The following is an 8,827-nucleotide window of genomic DNA, read 5'->3' as shown; positions in this document are numbered from 1 at the left end:
CCACAGCACCCTTGGGTGCCTCGAGATCCTTTCAAGAGTGCTGCAGGGTGCCATACAAATGTTAGCACGTTTAGGCCTGCAGACATAATTCACAAGATAAATCCAGAGATTTCAAATAGAAATCCATTGTTGCGGTCTTTCTGAGTTCTATTATTTTTCTGTAGCCAAAAAGAACGTGATAACTAGGAACTGGCATTTTCTGAGGGGTGTCTGGAGTCAATCCAGGGATGTCTTGAGTCTAAAAAGGTTGGGAACCACTGCTGTAGACAACAAAAGCTTGTGCCTTTCTGAAAGAGTTACTCCATAAGGAGCCACACTACCCTGCTTTCTGTGTAACTTCAGACTAACAGGGCTAACTACCTCTCACTAAGGTCTTATATTGCTGCAGTTCATAAGACTGCTGTGTTGTAAATACTAAAAAAGAGAATGGGTAGGATAGTTTCACATGTTAGGGGGCTGGAAGGGACTGCTGGGGTCAGATGACCGTAGCAAGGTGGTTTGAAGATTGCCAGGGTGGATGACTGTATCACCTCTGGGGTGAGCCTGTTCCAAGTCCACAGCACTCAACTTGTAAAGAAGGTTTTCCTAATGGTCCCTCACCATCCAATCTGTATATGGTAATATGCCTGGAGCTTCCTGCTTATGCGCTGTCAAGCCAGGCCATGGGCAGCCAGGTCTGGGGCTTACCTAGGGTCAGCAGAAGCCAGATCTGTCCAGGGAATCGAGTCAGAGGGTCAGGCAGAGTGTGAGGTCAGGAAGTTAGCCAGATCAAGTATCCAGAGGGTCAGGCAGAATGCAAGTTTAGGTGGCTAGCTGGGTCAGGTATCCATGCAGTTGAGACTGAGATGGGTCAGGTATCCAGAGGGTCAGGCAGAGCATGAAGTCAGGAGGCTAGTTGGGTCAGGTATCCAAGGAGTTCATCAGAGCCAGCAGCAGCAGCACAAGCCAAGGGTATGGCAAATACAAGGGGCTAAATACAAGGTTGAGCCTTGTTGCCCAGACACTTCCTCAGCAGCTATGGGGTTTCCATTGGAAGGGGTGAGGGGCCAGCTGACCCTGGTTAGCCACTCTGGTGGCAGGGAGTGGGCATCTGGCTAGGTTCAGTTAGAGGCTTCTGGCCACCTGTATCCATATCAATGCTCTTTAAAGGAGGTGGCAAACCAGGATGAGTGGCCATACCAGGCAGGGCAAGGCCAGAGCCCAACATGTGCTGAATGTGGGACCATATTCATCATCCCTCCCTTCCTGCATCTCACTCGGTGGGTCTGAGTTCTGTACTGGTAAAGACAGTGGAGGCTAGGTTCAGCTGGCTGGAGCAAGAAAAAAAGACCTTCTATCCATGAGAATTAAGTGAGTTTGTATTGATTTCTCAGGTAATCACTCACCTGTGACCAAGAGACAAGAAGGTGCTGTTGATGTTATAATAGAGCCAGTTCATTCGCTTGGATGGCTGTCTTTGTCTGGATTCCAGACATTTGGCAGATTTGAAGCTAAACCACAGAGCATATTCCAGATTGGGATGACAAATCCAGCCCCACAAAAATCATAGGGGAGTTCTGTGGGAGGAGTGGAGGGAGTTTCACAGTGATTTTATCCACTAGAGCTTTCTCTCCTGAACTTCACCATGGGAAGAGATGATCCAGCCTTATGTTAGTTATCTATGTACCTCATATATTTAGTAGATGGAGGCTCAGATTCTATTCTGCCTATTAAGGTTGTATCCACATGAGTGTGGATGTTTGTTTTCTCAGGGACAAGAAGCAGCAGCATACCTTGTGCCACTGCTACTTGTCCCCAGGGAATGCCTGTGGCATGCGCCCTTTGGTGCACAGCAGATTATTCTGAATGGGATAGGAGAGACTGGGGCCAGCACTGGGCTGGCCCTAGCAGTCTTAACTGGGGTCCTGGGGTCCTCCTGGGGTTGCAGCAGTGGCAACCCTGTTGCTTAGAGCCTGGTTGGCAGCCAGAGTGTGGCTCTGCCCAGCCAGGCTCGTTTTGGATGCTGCCCCCATGTGCACCACCCCACTTTCTTGGGGGGTTTTTGCGTAGGTTTTTTTTACCCTGGGATCTCCTGGGGTCAAAACCCCCTCTCCGCACTGCTACCTTGCAGTGCAGAGAACACCTGAATGTGCAGGATGTGGCACCGCAGATATGTCTGTGACACTACATTCTACATGGCCACTCTTGTCTGGATGCCTTACCATCCAAGTGGATGTAAGAAGCACCCCAGTCTAATTCTATTCCATCCTGTTCAAGTACTGAAAATTCATTAATGTACCCATTTTGTAACAAATGCTACTTTGCCCTTAAGATTACATGACAAAAAGAGGAAAGAAAGAAGACCTGCACATCTTTTGTATTAATAATTTTGTCAAGACTCATACAGGTTGGAACAGAATCAGACTTCAGTGCTTAAGTCCCCTTATGTGCCTAATAGGTAGGATAGTATCAGGCCCTGAGAGAAAATACTGGCAGATTGCATTTTAATGTTTCACTGTTATTCTTTCTGAAACCTGGAATGCTATAGGCTACAGATTTCTGTTTGCGTCTTTGAGGGCCTTTTTGTTCACTGTCTCTTTCTATCTAAACCACTTCCACTGTAGAATTACCTATTCGCCAGATCATTTACATCCATTGTATGCTGGTATAAATGACTAAAAATAGCATGCAGTAGCAGAGAATCTCTCTGTCTGTGTAATGGCTGGTGCCAGAATATTGTTTAGATCCTTGACCCTGTTAAGTCTGCTTTCTGCAGTTCCAGTGATGCAAAGCAGATTGCAAGCTGTCTTATATAGAGAGAGCTATCTGAAGACATCATTTATGGAAAGATCAAGGTAATGGGTCCAGCCTGATAACCCCCCCAGTCTCACTGATAACCTCCAGTTTGCTGGGGCAGCCATTTGAAAATCAATGCAGCCAGGTGGAAATTACAACAGTTCTCAGACTGCATTATGCTGTGTGATGGCCAAACCTTAGATGCTTGGTTTGATGTAGAGATGGCTACCTTTCTTTTTCACCCCCTCAGGTTATGCCAGATCCAAAAAGCTAGCCCAACTTTTCCCTTCTGATCACATTTCTCAAAAGTAACAGGCCAAACCACAGACCTTTGCACTTTCTGATCCAATTTTCAAAAAAGCCATTGACTGACATATTCTAAACTTAGGGATTGATTCTGCTGCTACTTTTTATGGGATTTGCTCCCTTGAGCCATATTCTCCTTTTGCTGGCAAAAATGTTAATCAGGAATTACTTTTATGAAAGGTCACCCAAATTAAACCAATGTCACTAAGAAAAGAATGCAACCTATTGACCTCAATTACCTGATTTTATGTTTAGGCTCTGTCTCCAGTAGGGGTTAAAGATGCGCTCAAACTCATTTTAAAAACTCATCTAGACTAGGCATACTGTCTCCAAACAAGCTAAACTAATTGAGTTAAAGACTACCAGGGGGCCCATGCTTAAGCAGTTTAGCATGTATGAAAGTCTACACTGATTACTCACACGATAGACTTTTGGAATTGGTTAGTTATAACATTCTGCAAACTATTTCTAACAACACATCTTCAAATCCTACTCTAGAGATCTAGAGAAGAGAGAGATAAGAATTGGACCCTCAATGTCTATTTTGTTATCTTCCCTCCAAAGCACAGCATGCAAATGATTCAGAGTAAACATTTGCAACAGTTTGTAACATTCCTCTAGCGATCCATTTGCAGCAAAGTGGATTATCTCATCTCATTTTTTTGTAATGAATGATCAGCTGTGATCTTGACACATGAATTTATTGTGGTTGGGTTAAACAAACTAAGTCATAATAAGCTTCAGTTAAAACTACGCTCTGTGTGTGTAGACCAAGGAAAATTCAGCAGTTTGCTTCCCTGTCAGAGCTACAAATGAGATCAGGCTTTTCCTTATCTAGTTTATACTGGATGACTATACACCAAAGATGTGATTTTTTTTCATAGGTTTTGCTAAATATTTGATTGCTTGGTTGGAACAATTCCACACTATCTAAATGAGCTGACCTCCAGATGCATCTTCTCAGGGGCATTACGCTCTGTTTCAGATTATCAGCCGTATGTTCCAAAGGGTAGATTGTCTGGCATGGGTGGGGCTTTTGCCTTCATTTCTACAACTACAAAGATTATACTATGTCGGCTCCTATTTGTAGTTATTCTACAACGCAATGGGGGAAGGGGAGAATTAAAACTTTTTTGATTTAATAATTACAATATTGTTTTCTGTGTAACATCGTCACTTTATTGTACAGTAATTACATAGATAATGGAGTTAATGTGTCTGCCTTATTTTGACAATTTATTCCACACTGTAAATCCTTTGTAGAATTATGTAGCCTGAATTTATGGGGCCAGATTCTCAGATGGTGTGAATTAATGCAGCTGTATTGACAGCTGATACAATAATGAGTATGCATGAGCAATTTTTGTCAGGAAGTGTCCAGAAGTAAAGATTTTCAGAGGGTGTAAAGCAATGAAGTTCCACTGATGGAACTTCATGTATTTACACCAAGACTCTTATCTTCAGGGATATAAGAAGTGATTATGGATATGAATTAATGCATCTGCTAATGTATTTCTACTAGTAATAAATGTTTTTCTGCCACTGGAGAATTACAGAAGTACTAGTAAGCTGCAATTCAGAAACTGAAGGGTTCCTGCAGTTGATCAGGTTAAATGGTCAAAAAAGTGGGGCTATGCATTTTGCCATAATGTCAGTCCATACCATCACTAAAATACAACTTGACATACTAGTTAGGCCTCCTGCCGTCTTATGCATCATCACAACAGTATGTGCAACCTTCTCATGGCCAAAAGTCATGAAAAGAGATGATTTTTGTCAATCTCATGGGGTTTCATGATGGCACATTTTAGGTATTAAGACAATTACAACTTCAGGTAGTAGTACTGAATAAGAAGGAAAAAACTGCTATGGATGTGTCTAGCAGCAGACCATTTATAAGTAGCAGCAACTGAATATGCATGGATAGCATTTTTAACTTGATGGTTCAGATATCTTCAAAATTTCAGTTTTATATTGTGGATAAAAAAGGTCACAAATGCATATTTTGTCCTGTTTGATTGGTGCTATTACCAATCACTTTAGGAACAGGTACTGGAACTAGCAGGCCAAAACAACATACTTAAATAATTGCACACTGGTTAAATATAGCTTTAGTTCTAAACTAGAAATTTTACTTGTTTCTGTAGTCAAATTTAATTCTTTATTCAAATCTGGACTCATATGTATAGTTAAAAATGTATGTTTTGGCCTTATCAGATCATGTTTCTCATTTGCATTATCAGTAACCATTAGATCTAACTAGTGATGGAGCTTGATAATTTGAGCATATTGACTGATTTGCAAGTGTGACATCTGTGCCATACATTCATTTATATTAGTGCTACTATAGTAATATTATCATTCTAAGATTCCAGAAATTTTACATTAGACTTGCCCCAGCACCTCAGTTCTTCCCTGCTTAGGTATTTATGTGCAACATATGAGACAGAATGTAAAATTAGCCTATTTCTATATTGTCACTTCTTTGCTGAGAGATAGCAGATGCTCAAGGTTCTGCAAGTCAAGTGTCTGTAGAAAGAAAAAAAAAGATCACTGAGTATACTTTTCTTTAACTTATATTTATACTGTACACCAATCCTGAAACAGAGGCAACTACAAATAGCACATGGACAATCCCTTCATCCAGGAAATCTCAGCTCACAGCAACGATAATTCTGCCTCAAGTACTCACTCTGTATAACAATCAAAGGTACACAGGAAAATTTCCTTGTTGCTAGCCACAGTTGCCTTGAAAACCTCCATAACAAAGCCAACAATAAAATAGCAGTTTGTTTCGAGACTAAAATCTAACTAGCACGGTAAGAAAAATAAAAAAATATTTCACTTAGCAAAGAGAAAACATAGTATATATAAGAAATAGATACAATGAAAATGGTTTGATTTGCAAAGTCATATAAGAGTGATATTGTAGCTGTAATGGTCCAGAAATTATGCAAAAGGCAAATATTTCTTAGGGTGATATCTTTTATTGGACCAACTATGTAGCTGTAGCTGGGACAAATTTAGATAATCATAGAATCATAGAAGTAGGGTCAGAAGGGACTTTGTAGATCTTCAAGTCCAACCCCCTGCCTGGGCAGGAGTGTAACTGGGCCCAGGTGACCCCAGCCATGTAGGCATCGAGCCGCTTCTTAAAGACCCCCAGAGTAGGAGCCAGCACCACTTCCCTTGGAAGTCGGTTCCAGATCCTAGCCGCCCTGACTGTGAAGTAGTTCCTACAGATGTCTAATCTAAACCTACTCTCCAACAACTTGTGGCCGTTATTCCTTGTTATCCCGGGGGGGCGCTAGGGAAACAATGTCTCCCCCAAACCCTTCTGGTCCCCCCTAGTGAGTTTATAGACGGTCACAAGGTCCCCCCTCAGCCTTCTCTTGTGAAGGCTGAACAGGTTCAGGTCCCGTAGCCTCTCATTGTAGTCTCTCATAAGCTTTTGAATGGAATACATTCCTTCTCAGTGTGTTAACTAGGGTCCTACCTAATTCATGAGGGCTACTCCCCAGTTTCACTGGCAGAATGCAGCCCTGGGCAGCCATTTCATGGCCAGTATGGTGGCCCCTCCCCCATGCCTCTGATTGGCTGACAGGCCCTAGTGGCTCTGCCCCCATCACTGATTGGCTTTAGGAGCTGCCTATCTATGTGGTCCCATCTGTCTATGTGGTCCTGATCCTCATTGCTGATTGGCAGCAAGTTATGGCTGTCCATCATGCAGCCCTGCCCCTCACAACAGATTGGTAGAGAGGGGTGGGGCCACATGACAGGAAGCCCTTGTAGCCAATCAGCAGTAAGGAGCAGGAGCAGCAGCCATCTTATCAGCAGCCCTTTGAGCAGGCAGCCCCCTCTTTGTCCTCTTCCAAACTCCAGCAAGTTGCCATAGCACTCAGTAATTATTTTTCCGTGGATTTTGCAAGCAATGCTGGATTTCTCAGAATCTGTAAAAATCACAAATTCAGTAGGTCCCTATTGACAACCAATAGGGTCCACCACATTTGCCTTCTCCTTCTCCTAGCCTCCCCATACTATCTATTTCTAACTTGCCATGACTTTGATGTTGTTTGTAGTCAGGAGTGGGGAGAGGGTCCTTTGACCAGTAGTAGCCTTGTGAGTTGCCAGAGTTTCATCCCCATGCAGCACTCTCCTTCAAGGGTTGCTCTTGTGCATTTCCCAGGGCTTTAGCTATCATAGCCTAGGCTCCTTCTTCCTCTCTGGCCATGCCTTACCTTGGTCCACTGATTAAGACCGCAGCCCTAGGGATCAGCCTCAGTATGCCAGTTTTTGCTTTACAGCTTGAGGCTGTCTCCTGGCCACTGTAACAGGGGGCTTACCCCAGCACCCCTGTTCATGGACTCCCCCACCCCTGCAGCCACAATCTGGTCCTCCAGTCACACATCAAAACTGAACCAAAAGCACAAGCTAGCTGCTTCAAATGGAAACAAGTAGTCTCCCTCTTTGCATAGGTGCTGCCCACAGGTCTTACCTTCTTGGGAGTCTTCCTCCCAGCTTCCCTGGGTGGCTTGGATTTCTGTCTGTCTCTAGCAGGACGCATACACAAGAGCCCCTCTCCCTGCTGCCCAGGCTCTTCAAGTATGGTTGTCTGCTCACCTTAAATCCCTCAACCTAGTCTTCTTCCAGTCACCTGACCAGGTCTGCCCACCCCTAGTCACCAGGTACAACTGCTTGCTTCCTCAGCCACCTGATCTTACCAGTCCCGAGCTGCTTGCATATACCTGTGCTGGTATTCCTAACTACCTTTTCCCCAACCCACATATACTATCCTCTCAAGCCCCCCTAGTAACAGGGGCAGGGGCTCCCCGTTGCACTCAGGTTTGCAAGGCAATTCTTAGGGTTTCTTTTTTTAAAACACATTTTCAGGCAGAACTTAAACTGATGGTTTTTGTTTAAAGCAAACAATGTTATTTTAGTTTTAAAAGGAATTTTGAAAGAAATCCTTCAACTAATGCTACTTTAAATGATTGGTTGTGTAGTATTTTATATTTGCCATCTAAATCATATCAGCATTTTTATAAAGTAATCTGCTTTGTTTTTAGCTATTTTGAAGCATGCTAACCATTAGTTTATGGTCACTATAATTTTGTTCATTAGGATTTTCCACACTGTATCTCAGAACATAAGAATTCTGGCCTTGATTTTTAATTGACCTGTACCACATGTACTCAGTGCAAAATGGGTCCAAACATTCTGCTTCAGTAACATAATACATTCACTTGTGCCACCATAAAGAATTACACTGGGCTTGGTGCAATAAAGAATCAGGTTTGTTATCCCTAAGAAGCAGTTTTTAGCTAGTTCTGTATGTCATACATTAAACATTCATGGTTATTACAATGATTACTGTTAGCTCACTTGCCAATCCAGTAATCATAGCCCACTGTTTTAAATGCAGCATAATCCAAATCTATTTCCTTTCCTTGCTTCTTCCTCTGTGCTGGTATGGACAGATACAGTAGCCTAGTCTGCCATGAGCAATCTCTCCATCTATGCCGACCTAAACTGATTTTTCACTCTTATCATTACCAGCATCTGCCTATTTGTATAGGATAAAATATAAATGTTCCACACCACCTTTTTTTGTCAATTTCTGTTTCAATGCATACTCAGTAATGACTATGTGACATTTCAGTTTGAGTGAATAAGAATGAAGGGAACATTTGCTGGTATGATGTATTTTGTTGATAATACTAATATCACCATGTGCTGCAGGTTTGTT

The 8,827-nt window shown here is 42.7% G+C and overlaps 1 long non-coding RNA gene across 2 annotated transcripts in view; it reads right to left on the bottom strand.

Annotated features, from left to right (window-relative positions):
- Positions 1 to 4,252: 4,252 nt before the first annotated feature.
- LOC112550197 overlaps positions 4,253 to 8,827 on the bottom strand; it is a 105,013-nt gene continuing 100,438 nt past the window's right edge. For both annotated transcript variants that reach the window (XR_003093897.1, XR_003093896.1), the window contains one exon: positions 4,253 to 5,610. This is a non-coding gene — a long non-coding RNA (uncharacterized LOC112550197). The remainder of the gene's footprint in view (positions 5,611 to 8,827) is intronic.

This window comes from Alligator sinensis, unplaced genomic scaffold (genome assembly GCF_000455745.1).
Source record: "Alligator sinensis unplaced genomic scaffold, ASM45574v1 scaffold486_1, whole genome shotgun sequence".
In the NCBI taxonomy this organism is placed as follows: domain Eukaryota; kingdom Metazoa; phylum Chordata; order Crocodylia; family Alligatoridae; genus Alligator; species Alligator sinensis.
Note: the sequence above shows the minus strand (reverse complement) of the source record. Positions and strands in the feature narration are given on the sequence as shown.